This window comes from Phocoena phocoena, chromosome 1 (assembly GCF_963924675.1).
Source record: "Phocoena phocoena chromosome 1, mPhoPho1.1, whole genome shotgun sequence".
Lineage (NCBI taxonomy): Eukaryota > Metazoa > Chordata > Mammalia > Artiodactyla > Phocoenidae > Phocoena > Phocoena phocoena.
The window spans coordinates 116,993,421-117,007,334 of NC_089219.1; the positions used below are offsets into that span (position 1 = coordinate 116,993,421).

Sequence of the window (13,914 nt, forward strand, 5' to 3'; positions counted from 1 at the left end):
TTCTTGCTTGTTTTGAACTCAGTTTGCAAAAGAAATCAGTTTTCCACTTAATCAGAATCGATGTCTCTCTCTCACTCACACCAGGAGATGCTGGTATCAGGTCACACTCCTCTCTCTCTGTGTAGACTTCCTTATCTCTGTGTCTCACAGGGTGACCCTCTTCTCACATTCTTCCTCTTGGCTTCTCCACATGTCAAGGTGAAATCTATTTAATCTGCAAAGCTCCCAGGATCAAAAAGAGAAGAAACTCTTTCCTCAAGGAGCAGAGTAGGAAGGAACCTGAATAAACAATGATCACAGGTTAGGAATTGGGTAAAAGGAAGAGAAGAAAAGAATTGGGAAGACAGGGAAACAGGGGAAGGAGTATTCCAGGAAGAAAAGTCAGAGGTGTGAGTGGGCTGGAGACCCCTTGAGGAAGCTGGATCTGGGGATGGAGCTGAAATGTTCTCCAGGCCCCATAGAGAAGGAGGGAGAATGTTAATGTCTGAAGCCAATTATCCTGTTTCCTTGTGTCCCATTACACCCAGCCTAGGCTGCCCCTTAAAATCTTGTCAGATTCACACTTCAGACACCTATTATTACATGCTGTGTATTGGAGATGCAGAGAAGGGTAAGCATGGGCTTTGTCATGGTTCAGTGGAGAAGACAGACACATGCACAAAGGCCATTATACAGCACGCTCAGTGCTCTCCTAAAGTCATTTACTAGGGTTAGCCGCAGATCGTGATGATTGTAACCGTGAGTTCCCCAAGGGGTGGGAATATATCCAGACCTCTTCTTCACTGTATCTTCAATGACTAGAACAACACAGGGTGCCTTAAAAATGCTCTGTAAATGCATGTTGCTTAATGAAGAAAGAGGTGCAATAATATTTATACCTTAGATAGTGGGCAGACATCATAGGGTTTTTTTTTGTTTTTTTTTTTTTTGTTTTTTTTTTTTTGCGGTACGCGGGCCTCTCACTGTTGTGGTCTCTCCCGTTGCGGAGCACAGGCTCGGCGGTCATGGCTCACGGGTCCAGCCGCTCCGCGGCATGTGGGATCTTCCCAGACCGGGGCACGAACCCGTGTCCCCTGCATCGGCAGGCGGATTCTCAACCCCTGCGCCACCAGGGAAGCCCCATCATAGGGTTTTAAGCGAAAAGAAACACAAGCATGGCTTTCATTTAGAATTAATCCCCTAGCAGCACAGTCAGGAGGACGATTGGGAGGGGAGGGGAGTTAGGAGACCAGGTGAGGAATACGTGAAGTGAGGATGGTGTGAGCAAGGGCTGGTAGCGTGAGGAAGACGAGGGCTCCTAATAACCAGCTTTCTGCCTTTGGCAACAGGAAGAAAACAAGGGGCATGGGGAGAGGCATGGGCATGGGGCAACATCAGGCCTGGGAAGGACTGTGACCCGAGAGAAGAGGTCCAGGAGAGAAAAGCCCACATGGCTGAGGAGAGCAGGTCGAGGGTAACAAAATTGAGGAGTAGCCCCTGAGATTACCTATCAGGATGCTACAAGGGCAAACCACCACAAGGGGTTGAGGAGTGAATAGCTGGTGAGGAACCAGAGACAGGGAGCAGAGACAACTGTTTCAGAAGTCAGTGGAGAAGAGGAGAGGAACAGGTGTGTTTGGACCGAGGCAGTTTCCTGTCATGGCCTGTGGAACCCAGGAGAGGCCACCCTTGCCCACCAGAGGAGCACAGCCCTGTTACCCTCTCGGAGCAGCTCTAGGCAGGAGTAGGGGCTGAGGCTTCTCTGAGGACACAGGCAAGGAGGTCTGGGACCCCTCCTCAGTGGGCTCTGCAGGACTGAGTGAGGATGGGGGAAGCACCTTCCCTCAGGGAGTGCCGGGAATGAGCCAATACCCAGCTGAGTCTGCTGCAAGTCCAGGCATGGGGGTCTGGGGCCGACAGAAGGTGGGCAGAGTGGGATGGTAGTGCCAGAACCCTCATCTCCTGCCACCCCAGAGATGCTCCCTCCTGCAAACTAATCCTGCCCTATTTTTCTTTAACCACTCCTAGAACACTGAGGAAGGCAGGCAGGGATGCTGTGAATCTGGACCGAGTCTGCAGTGAAAGGTTCTCAGAAGGAAGCAGTTACCTGAGCAGAGGGGCCTGACAGGGATGGAGTGGAGCTCTGGCTGATGGGGTTCTTGGCAGTACAGCGATACCTGTCACTGACCCCAGATCTCCAGTACACGCTGAGAGTGGTCCCCCCGTGAGACACAACTGCCCCCTGGCCTTGGGGGTCCCAGCTATACTTAACATCCTCTCCAGCCTTGTCCATCCAGCAAGCCAGGGTGATGAAGCAAGTCCCATCCTTCATGATCTGAGAGCTGGCCGTGATATTGGGCTCTTGCAGACTCTCTGTTCCAAGAAGGGATAGTTCAAGCTATGAGAAGGCTCTGGCTTGGCCAAGCAGAGGAGAAGAAAGGTCAGAGTTCAAACGTAGGCCCTCTACCCCCCACCCCCACCATAGCCGCGCAGGGTGAAATCCTTGGTGTTGTTGATCGGGGGACTCTGCAGAGTTATCCAGGCTTTACAGGAGCCAGAGTCCTGCAGCCTCAGGGAGCTGATCTGAAGAGAGTAGTCGTGGCGGAGGACACTCACTCTCTGGGTTCTTGACCACACAGGTAAAGTTCAGAGCACTGTTCCCAGGTCTCAGGGAGACACTGAGGACAGACCGTCCGTGGGACACAACAGTCCGGGGCCCCAGGGGTATCCAGCTGTAGGTCACAGTGCCTCCTCTGCTTTCTGCCATGCATGTTAGGATGACGAGGCAGTGTCCATTCCCACTCATCCTAGAGCTCACTGTGACACGGGGCCGGGCCAGCTGCCCTTTGTGTGCAACAAAGAACGAACGGAAGACTGGAAAACTGCTCTGGACCTTCCCTTCACAGGGCAGAAGCAGGAGGCGTGGCTGCCAAGACCCTGCACCACCCTGAATATACATAAGGAACAACAGAGGCAGAAGCTGGCCACGTCTATTCTCAAGCTTTGGGCTTTATAAGGCATGTCACTTAATATCTCCTCAGATTCCCAGAACAATCTTATGAAGTAGGTAGGGAAGGTGTTATATCTACTCTATTAAGTTACTTGCCCAGAGTCTCATCGATCCTAAATCCAATGGATCTGACCTCAAACTGAATTCCCACCCTGCACTGAGTAGATGAAGGCTGTCTGTGCGGGCAAACAAGGAACCGTGTTGTAATTACATCTTCCTCCAGTAGGGGGCTCTGCAGTATACACTGAGCTTCCAGATGCTGAACCAGGCTCCCAGAGGAGGTGGCCCTATGCCTTTGAGGTTTCTCCTACGTCCTTGCATTCCCTTCCACCTCCACTCCATCCCTTCTCACCCCAGGACCAGGCACCCAGATGCTCTCCTTAATGTATCCAGAGTCTCGTTATTTGCCCACCAGCCTCCCCAGGCCAGAATCAGGACGGTTTGAGGGCAGCAGCAAGAACAGTTGCAGACAACAGACGATCAGGACAGGCAACAAAGCCACAAGGCTTGGGAGAAGACTGCTCTGCCATTGGGCCTCTGCCCTGGGGTCCACCTGACAGTAGCCCCAGGGGCAACTCAACTGTGCAAAATAGGACAACACAGCCCGGAATGTCCCCCAGGAGAAGGCAAGCTGGACATGTCCGCTGCTGGGTAACTTCCTGCTGCCTCACTCCAGTGTGTCTTCCATAGACCAGGCCCTGGGATCCAAACCCTTCCCCTGCGACCCCTCCTGCAGGCCCTTGTCTCCTCAGTGTCCTCTCAAGCTCAGGAAGATAAATACAGGGACATATGAGAAATCCAGGGTGTGGCATTGGGGTACCTGAGTTCTATTCCCAGCTCTCTGCATCTTTCTAGCCCTCTGTCACGGATATGTCATTTTTTTCTCTCTGAGACTCAGTCTCCTTAGCCTATAAATCAAAACCCCTTTCCTGCCTGTCAGCAAGGCTGTCACGAACCGCCACTGACTTGGGAAATACCCTGTGAAGGATGAAAGCCTGGCGCCTTATCATCACTCTTGCCCCAGGAGCCCTCTCTGGAAGACCCCACCTCTGATTGGTTAGCACAGCTTTATATCCTGCCCAGAACGCGCACTGAGCTCGTCTTCCCAGAATGACCATCAGCATAGTGAGAGGGCCCTCCCACCACCCCTGGGGTGGACAGTCCTACCCCAGGTCCCAGCAGCCCCTCACCCAGTGTTCCCTCGCCGTGTCTGAGGAACAGGCCACAGCCATTCCAGGCCAATTTATGGCAGAAATGCTTTCTCCCCAACCATGTGAACCTGACCTTGGCAATTCCATCATCCCCGACTTAAAAAAAAGAAAAAAATGCCTTCACCTAATAGGAATATTTCCTGTCACATAACCCAGGAAGATGTCTGAGAAGGATATCCACTTTCTCTCCATCACTTAGCTTCCCGTGTTCATCCTCATTCCTCATTGGTACCTTTCCTGCTACCCACTGTAGAGGAACAGCTCTGCCATGGCATCATGGTGACCTTGCCTGGTGAACTTGCCATCCATGGCCTCCTTGCTCCTCAAGCAAAGACTAGAATCACGGCTAATCCGAGTCTTGCAAAAGGCCTTGTGATCCTCCCAGAACACGACAGGAGGGTGGCCTGTGAGGAATTACCTTGAAGCCATCTCCCACAGGCCTCCCACTGGTCCCTCCTGGGAGGCTGTCATGAGCAGTTTGTCATGGGGTTCAGGGCTTCCTGCTCCACCCTCGCAGAACAGAGCTGCTGACTACAAAACCTCTTCTCTGAAGTCTAGAATTTATTTCGCAGCAACGTCTGTTATGCTCATCCGGTTCCTTTGTTCTCAGTGTCATCATTTCTGGGGTGTGGGATGAGGACCTTTGGCCCCTCTCCCTCTCACTACCTATATAAGTAATAAGCTGTTTGAATCTAAAAGTACCTGACTGTGTCTTCACTGGCCGATCTTGCTGCTGCATATGCCTGACACGCCACCCCACCCCCACCCCCACCCCCCTGACTCCTTGTCCCCTTTGTAGTTTCCCCTGCCAAAACAATCGTTTAAATTTCCTTAAATGAATATGGTAATAGTGTTCTCGTACATCTGTACAGAGCTTTACAAAGTTCTTTCCCATGAATTTCATTCTCACAGAAGGTAGTGTTCCTATTGTAGCAAGGAGGGAGCTCAAGGCCACACAAGTAGGTTGTGGCAGAAGCCAGTTCTCAGGGCCTGAAATACCATTCTCTGCCCAGACCCAGCGGTTCTGCTGCAACTGGTCTGGGACACGTCCTGGGCCCCGAGATTTTTCAGGATATTCTCCCAGGTAACTCTATTTTCCATGTTTTTCCTCAGTGAGCACGTGTTAGCCTTTTAATTAGAAAATGATAAATGTAACCAAAGTGGGAAAGGCTATAAAAATGACTGAAAGACAGTCACCACACACACACACCTGTTGTCGTTCCCCAGACACTCACCATAGACGTGCAGGCTGTACCCCCAGGCGTGGGTGATGCGGGAACTCCACAGATTAACGTGGGCTCGGTAAGACCCTGCACCCTCCCAGCTCAGGTGGCTGATCTGCAGGGAGCAGCCTGGGCCCACCACACTCAAATGACCCCAGTACTGCGTTTCTGCCTGGTAAAAGGTGTCTGGCCCTCCAGCTTCTACCAAGGTTACCGTGGCTATTACCCCGGGGACCAAACGACACATCCAGTAGATGCTCTCCACCTGCTGTCTATCCTGCAGCTGCAGGGACAAAATGACAGAACCCCCCTAGGGTCCCAGTTACCACCATGGGGGCTGAGTCCTCTCTGGAAGCCCCTGGTCCTGCAAACACAGAACAGAGGCTTCAGAGGCAGCCTATTACATTGGAGGCCACAACAGGCCTGAGAGGGAGAGTCAGGGCCATGATTATTATTCCTATTTTATAGGTGAGAAAACAGAGACCCACAGAATTTAGGTGCCTTGCTCAAGACTACATAGCTAGTTAGGGATAGAACTAGAACACAACTTGGTCACTCCTCCACACCAAAGTGGTCTCCTTCAGCATTTACATTAATTAACATATAAGGAAATAATCAATGAAGGCTGTCCTAAGGGTTGCCCATTCAGGGACTAGGACCAGAACTCACTTAGCCCAGCTCCATCCACAGCAGGAACTGCTTTCCAGAATCCCCCATAATTGCTTATTTGGCCACTTCTGAAACAAAAGCCAGCTCCTCTGAGACCCAGCTAGGAATCTGGGAACATATCTTTCCAGAGCAGGAGGGATGGTGCTATGCTAGCCAAGCCAGGTTAAGCGTGGTCCGTGGGACAGTCATTTGGATACCAGCCTATACTGCCCTTGAGAGAAGAGTGTAACACCAGGGCACTAGTCAGACTGCCCAAGTTCAAGCCATTGCTCTACCAGGTGCTAGCTGTGTGATCTTTGGCAGGTTACTTAACCTCTCTGAGTCCTGGTTTTCTCACCTGTGAAACAGGGAGTGCCATCTTCCAGGATTTTGTGAGTGTTAAATGAGATAATGCAAGTAAATGCCTCACTACGGTATTATTAAGATACTTAACGTCACTGAAATAAGTTGGTGACTGCATCTTGTTTGCATCCTTACCAAAACTAGTCAGTGCTCTTGCAGAGAAATGTAAGGAAAACCACTCCTAAGTAGTGCGACCCACCTCTATTTTTGCAACACCGACACAGTCCCAGGAGGCAGAAAGTCTGAAACTGACTCAGGTCTGCTGCATAGCTGTTCAAAGAGAAAAGGCTGCCTGGCCCAGGGAGGGATGCAGGTCCTGATTCAAACTGGAATCTAGAAGCACTGGCCGCACCACTGATTCCTAGGCCTGGTGGTGAGGTTTTTCTGTTGAAAGTTGAACTGAGAAGTCCTGTGATAGTAGTTGTGGAGACAAGGGGTAGGAGAGTGGTTGCTGTCTTGTGGGAGTGGGGATTCCACACTGTGGGGACGTACAACATCCTGTGTGCCCACCAGAGAATCCACTTGACGGCCTGGTGTTCATTTCTTCCATGGAGCTCTTCTGGCTCCACTTGGAGGACTGTGCAAATCGGCTGGAAGCATGCCAAGGCAGTGCTGGCACCAGATGGATCTTTCTCATCCCAAGTTGGCCCAGGACCTAAAGTCTGGCCTGGAGGAATGTCACCTTGACCAAGCAGCTATGGTCACCCTTGCACCCTTGAGTGCAGTAACTCATTAAGCCTAGTTCAAGTGCTACTTCCTTTCTGGAGCCTTAGCTGAGCTCTGTATTTCCGGTCTGGCCATGCTTTCCTTCTAGTTTCCTTCAGCCTGTGCTTTTGTTGGCTTGTTTTCTTTAAAGCTTTTACTTCATTCTGCCTCATACAACTAGCTGGGTTCTTTGTGTTTCCCCATAGTTCATGAGCTCCCCAAGGACAGGAGAAGGTAGAAGGGAATTAGTATCTGAGCAATAAAGTAAAGTAAGGCTGATGGTTTAGCCACGTGGTTAGGTGCAGTGGGATGTGTGTAGAGCTTCCCTTTCTGAATCCTGTCTCTGGATTCAATGAGGGAAAGAGACACAAAGGGATCAGATCAGTACATGAAACGCCAGTGCCAGACACTGCTGAGGACGTTAAACACATTATTTTATTTAACTTTCCCAGCAAACTAGTAAGGTCCGTCTTTTTATTCCCACTTCACAGATGAAGACCATGAGACTCAAAGAGCTTAAGAAAATTACTTGCCCAGAGTCACCAGCTAGGAAGCAATAGAGGTCACATGAAACCCAAGTTCGCCTGACCCCGAAGCTTATGCTCTGCTGACTACACCGTGCTGTCATCAGCAGAACTGCACCACACCTAATTCCTCCCCGTGTGCCACTGACCCCTTTCCCCACCACACACACACAGCACAGGACCAGCACACAAGAGGCCTCAATAAATGTTTCTGGAATTGAACCGAAGAAATATGAACACTTTTTAAGGCAGGACCTGTCTCACCCATTCTTTTGCCACGTGCCCTAGGGATGTCCCTGTGAACAGTGACCTCCAAGGGCCTGGCCTGGATGCCACAGAGGAAGGGAAGCTCACAGATGTGCTTGTTGCTTCATGGAGGGATATGAAAGTGGAGGCAAGGGGAAGCTCCCAGGAATCCGGCATCTGAGTTTCAATTCTGTGACTTTGGTTGGGGACACTGTGGCTCTCTGAGTTTCCTTGCTGCTGCTGCATTCCCACAGCTGGGCCGTGCTGACTTCCATTCTCACAGATCACCAGCTGTGTGCCAGAAGATGTCACCTAATCTCTCAGTCCATCGTCTGTAAAATATGCTTAATACTACCCACCTTATCTATATCACAAGATTGTTGTGATATAGATCAGATCAGATAGGGATCAGATTATTTAATTTCTTTCTTTCTTTAATGAATTTGTTTATTTAATTTTTTATATTTGGCTGAGTTGGGTCTTCGTTGCTGCGCGTGGGCTTTCTCTAGTTGCGGTGAGCGGGGGCTGCTCTTCATTGCGGTGCGCGGGCTTCTCACTGTGGTGACTCCTTTTGTTGTGGAGCACGGGCTCTAGGTGCGTGGGCTTCAGTAGTCGTGGCGCATGGGCCTAGTTGCTCCGTGGCATGTGGGATCTTCCTGGACCAGGGCTCAAACCTGTGTCCCCTGCATTGGCAGGTGGATTCTTAACCACTGCACCACCAGGGAAGCCGGGGATCAGATTATTTTAAATTTGAGTAAAAGTTCTTTATAAACTGCCAAGTTTTAAACACATTTAAAGGATTCTACAGCAGGCTTTAGGGGACACCCTAAAGGCTGGGGTGGTGGCCACCCTGAAAGCATGTGACCCTGATAACCAGTGCAAGCTGGTTTTCTCCTAAATGAGGATGAAAGCAAAAGACTGAAACCCTGGAAACTAAAAGCAGAACCTGGCCCCTCACCATGGGTTTCTTAAGAGCTCTGTTCCTCTGGCCTCCAGTTCTCAAGCCTGTTTCCTGCCACCACCCAGGTCCTTGGGATCATGGGAGTGAGCAGTAAGAACCCAGAGGGACAGGAACAGCCACAAGGTGCCAGGTTTGAGATCCCCTACTGGAGTCATTTATGCAACAGGAAAGCCCAATTCACAATAGAGGTGGCTCTCAGAGGCTCGGGGGAGAGAGCATAAGAGGATCATGCTTGAAATGGCAAGATGCAGGTGAGGTCCTGAAACTGGCTGTGGCAGATCTCCTATCTCATGCCTCCACCATCGGTCTGTCTGGGGACTTCCAGGGTCCTTGTGACTCACCAGCAGAAGAAGTGTGAAAGTGACAGGACACAATCTGGGTTTGCATGGTCTGAGATGACAGCACACACACCCCTCATACACACACGCACACACACACACACACACACACACACACAGAGTCTGGCTCCCAGTGAGGCAGCATCTTCAGTGAAAATGACCCATTGCTGGAGAAACCCAACATGCAGGCAGATAGAGGTGCCTGGGAGGCAGTGGCAAGGACAGACTTACCAATGAAAAGGCCTAGGAGGAGCGAGGACCACAGTAGAGAAAGGCCCATAATATGCAGCAGACTAGCCTGCCTCACGACAGCTGACAGACTGTGCGCATGGAAATATCAGCCCACAAACATTTCCCATTTTTAGACTTCACTGCTTTAATCACATGTAGTTTTTGAGTCACATGCTATGAAAATAAGGGGATATGAAAGAAAGAAGTGTGAGAGGCAGCAGAGTGAGCTATTTAAAAGCCAAAGCTGACGACGTATAGTAAGGGCTTAGTTCCTACACGCTTGGTAAGTCCATGAGCAGACACGGAGTCAACAGGCAGAGAAGAACGAGCCCAGAATGGCCCAGAAACAAAAATGGGAAAGGCACAGGCTTGGCTGTAGCTTCTTAGGCACAGAAACAAGGCTGGAAGAATCCAGGGGACAAGACTTTTGGGACTGCCTCTACCTCCAACCACGAAGGACGACCAGATCATCATTTTACTCTCTTGCCCTGTTAGTGGTACGGTTGAGGGAGTTGTGTGAAAAGTCCTGGTGTTCCCCTCCACACCAAGGAGTCCTGATGGCTTTGCTAGGCTATGCAGGCTCCTCTGACAACTCCATGAGAATGTGATTGTGACTAGTGTCACCTGTCACTAGTCACAATCTAGTCAGAAGTAAGGCTCCCTTATTCCTTGGACTTTGATAAGTATCTCCCTGGCCTTCCGTGTGTGGCGGCTAGGTGCCCCGACAAGACTTGAAGAGAATCTATGTTGCTTTTAAGAACATCACCAACGGTCTCCCATCCGTCACATCCTGTAGATCCTTTGGTCCTTATCTTATATGACCGCTTGGTGGAATTTGACATTGGCACACTCCTTACTTGAAACCCTCTCTTGAGGGTGCTGCGGGATGCTATTCTCACTGGGTTCTCCTCGCTCAATTATTCAACACACATATGATGAGCTCCTGCTGGGAGCTGCAAAGGGACCGTGTTGAGACTGGGGATTCAAAGATGAAAAGAAGTTTCTGCAGGCATGTTGCTCACAGGCCAGTGGGAAAGTCACATCAATGGAAAAATAAAGTTATGTGAATGACTTAGCCTCAGGAGGGATTGGGTGCAGTGGGGTGTGTGTGAAGCTTTTTGATCTGAATCCTGCCTCTGCTGCTTTCTAGCCCTGTGACCTTAGCAAACTACCTTCCAGTAAATAAGACTCCCCCACTATCATTTATTTCCCTGAAGCTGGTTTTAGTGCTTAAAAAAATCATTCATAGGTTATACTGCTTTTAAGAATTCATATTCAGGGACTTCCCTGGTGGTCCAGCGGTTAAGAGTTCGCTCTCCCAATGCAGGGGGCCTGGGTTCGATTCCTGATCAGGGAACTAAATCCCCCAGGCTGCAACTAAAGATTCCACACGTGGCAACGAAGATGCTGTGTGCCACAACTAAGACCTGGCCCTGTCAAATAAACAAATACTTTAAAAAAAAAAAAGAATTCATATTCAATTTACTAAAAAAAAACCCAAACAGACAAATTAAAAACCTGTCAGCCTTAAGGCCAGTTCAGCTTACAAATTTATTGTTCCATTTACAAGTCAGGAAACTTTTAGTAACCCTTTTTAGTGGCTATTGATAATATTTGACTCATTTTACAAATGTATAGATTGATTCCCTTAAGGACTTCAAACCTCACTATTGGATGTCATATATTTAATTTCCTTCTAAAGTATTTTAATCAACAAATAAGTCTCCCCAAATACTTAAAGAGAGCTTATAAATCTAATAATTAGAGTTTTAAATATGGTGATTCTTAAGTGGTTTTAAAATATTCAATACTTCATATATACTTAAGATTTCCAACTAAAATCAAAGTGTAAATCAATTACTCAATTAACACAGTTCAAATCAGAACCACAAAGTTAACTATAACTTTAATAAGCTGAATTTCTTAAACAACACATATGCTTAAACAAAACGTATTAACTGATATCTTGAACATGTCTATTCTGAATTCCTTATCTTTCCAGGATTGAAAGATTCATAGCTACAAAGGAAACAATCATCTCAATCCCAGCTATTCCCTGGGCCACTTTCTCAACCAAGGACAGTTGGTTAATGATCAGATATCACTGAGACTTTAGCTGATGGTCCCTTTATTTACTTTGTTGATGCCCTCTAAAAGGCTGGTCTCATGCCCTTGTCTCCTAGATTCAATTTGCACACTGTGATATTACCTAATTTTTCCCCTTCCTGCAGCTACAGAACTTGATTTTTCCTTTGCATTTCTTTTTGCTCTTAAGATATTTAACTCTCTTTCCATTTAGGTGTAAAGAGCTTTGAACTTGCCAAAATTCTATACTCTTTTCATATTAGAACCCCACATAACATTAAAAGTAAAGTCAAAAAAATGCAGTTATGTAACATGCAGGTTCATCTTAATTGCAAAGTTATTGAAGGGCTGGTTTGGGGCTCATGGTGAATCTATGCATCTAAATTTGGGACTATGGCTACAGGATCCAAATTGCAGCCCAGGCTGGAGTTTGATACTACCTGAAGGCAATGCCCATTAAATAGGAGCCTATGACTGACTGGATTTCCAGGACAGTAGCAGGGGTTCCAGACTTTCCAGTCATTTGCACCCTTTGTTGGCCTGGTACAAGGACACTGAGAAACTGGAGATGCTGGGACCAACCTGCCTCCACTCTGCTTCCCAACGCTAGGTGCCTTTGCATCCATGGCCCAATGAGAATATTAGCCCTCACTGTGTGAAGACAGGGGCTGGGGTGAGTGCAAGACCCCATTTGCCAACTGCATTATATCAAAACTCGCATCATTTTAGATTTTTATTGTACTTAATTACTATACTTAAATGATACTTCATTTGGATTCTATCACAAGATTGCGCCTACCTATGTTCACAACTTCAAAGATGGTCCTTCCAATGACATTTCCCTCACTAAGCCTCAGTTTCCTCATCTCTAAAATGGGGATAATAGGAGTACCAACCAAATAGGGTTGATTTGAGGATTAAAAGAGAAAACGTATGTAAAACTCCAAGCACAAAGCCTTACCCACAGCAATTACTCAACAGATGTTAGTGATCATTTTTATTATTAACAATATCTTTGAACCCTCTCCCACCTTTGTTCTCTCTTCCCATCCAGGCTGTCCCTGCTCTCATGCTCTTACCTGGGATCCCTAGTGACCTGTCTTCTCACATCTCAGTCTCATTCCTTCCATCCACCTTCCACTCTGCTGCTGGAGTAATCTTTCTTCGAGTCCTTGAGTCAGGCCATGCCTCTGCTTAAAAACACTTGCTGGACCGTCACTGCCTGTAGTCTTATGTCTTAGTCCATTTGGGCCACTATAACAAAAATACCATAGGCTGTGTGCCTTATAAACAAGAAATTCAGTTCTGGAGGCTGGGAAGTCGAGGATCAAGGCACCAGCAGGTTTGGCGTCTGCTGAGAGCCTGCTTCCTGGTTCACAGACAGCCATCTTCTCAAGGTGTCTTCACATGGCACAAGGGGTGAGGGAGCTCTCTGGGGTCTCTTGTATAAGGACACTAATCCCATTCTTGAGGGCTCCACCCTCAAGACCTCATCATCTCCCAAATGTTCCACTTCCTAAAACCATTGCATTTGGGATCAGACCTCAACATGTGAATGTTGGGGAGACACAAAACATTTAGTCCGTAGCTCCTAGGTTGTAAGACCCTCTATCTGAGCTGCGGCAACCGTTCCTGGCCCCATGTCCTGCAGTCCTCTCTAGGCAACCATATTCTAACCACAGGACCAGTACTAGAGTGAGGTGAGAGAGGTGTCTAAAGCACAAATTTAAGGAGGCCTTCCCTCTCAGGATTGTACAGCACCAGCTCATGACCAGCCTCTGAAGAAGCTCTCCATGGGCAGAGACCTGTTATCTTCATTGTCCCCCTCTCTCCCTCCTTCCTCCCAGACTTCTTGGGTTCAAATTCTCAGTAACTACAAAACTCAGAGCAAGCTACTTACTCTCCTTATACCTCAGTTTTCTCATCTATAGAGTGGGGATGATAAAAAAAAAAACCTATCTCATAAAGCTGTTGTGAGGACTAATGCTGTAATTTGTGTCAAGTTTTAGAAGAGGGCCTAGCACCTGAGAAGCACTCACTGAATGTTAGCTCGAACCACACACTCCACCATCCTGAAGTTTTCTAAGTCCTCTAATGTTATAGCCTAAGTAAACATATAAATCTCAAGATACAACAAGCTACAGCTTAACCAGCTATCAATTAAAAAAAGTCAGCTTCCCAAGGCAAATAAAGGGAATTATGCTACCACCGCACCCCCCCCCCCACCCCGCCGCAACTTAATTCTCAACTCAGCCAGTTCTAAAACTGTTACCTGCAACATCCATCCTCAGCACAGTTTCCCTGGTGTTTTCTCAGGATTAATTCAAAGTCTTTCAGTTGCATTGACAGGAAGCCAACACAAACTGGCTTAAGCAAAATAGGGAATTTAT

The 13,914-nt window shown here is 48.2% G+C and overlaps 1 pseudogene; it reads right to left on the reverse strand.

Moving 5' to 3' along the window:
- Window positions 1–205: 205 nt before the first annotated feature.
- On the reverse strand, window positions 206–9,539 carry LOC136140878 (SLAM family member 9-like; annotated as a pseudogene).
- Between the last annotated feature and the right edge of the window lie 4,375 nt (window positions 9,540–13,914).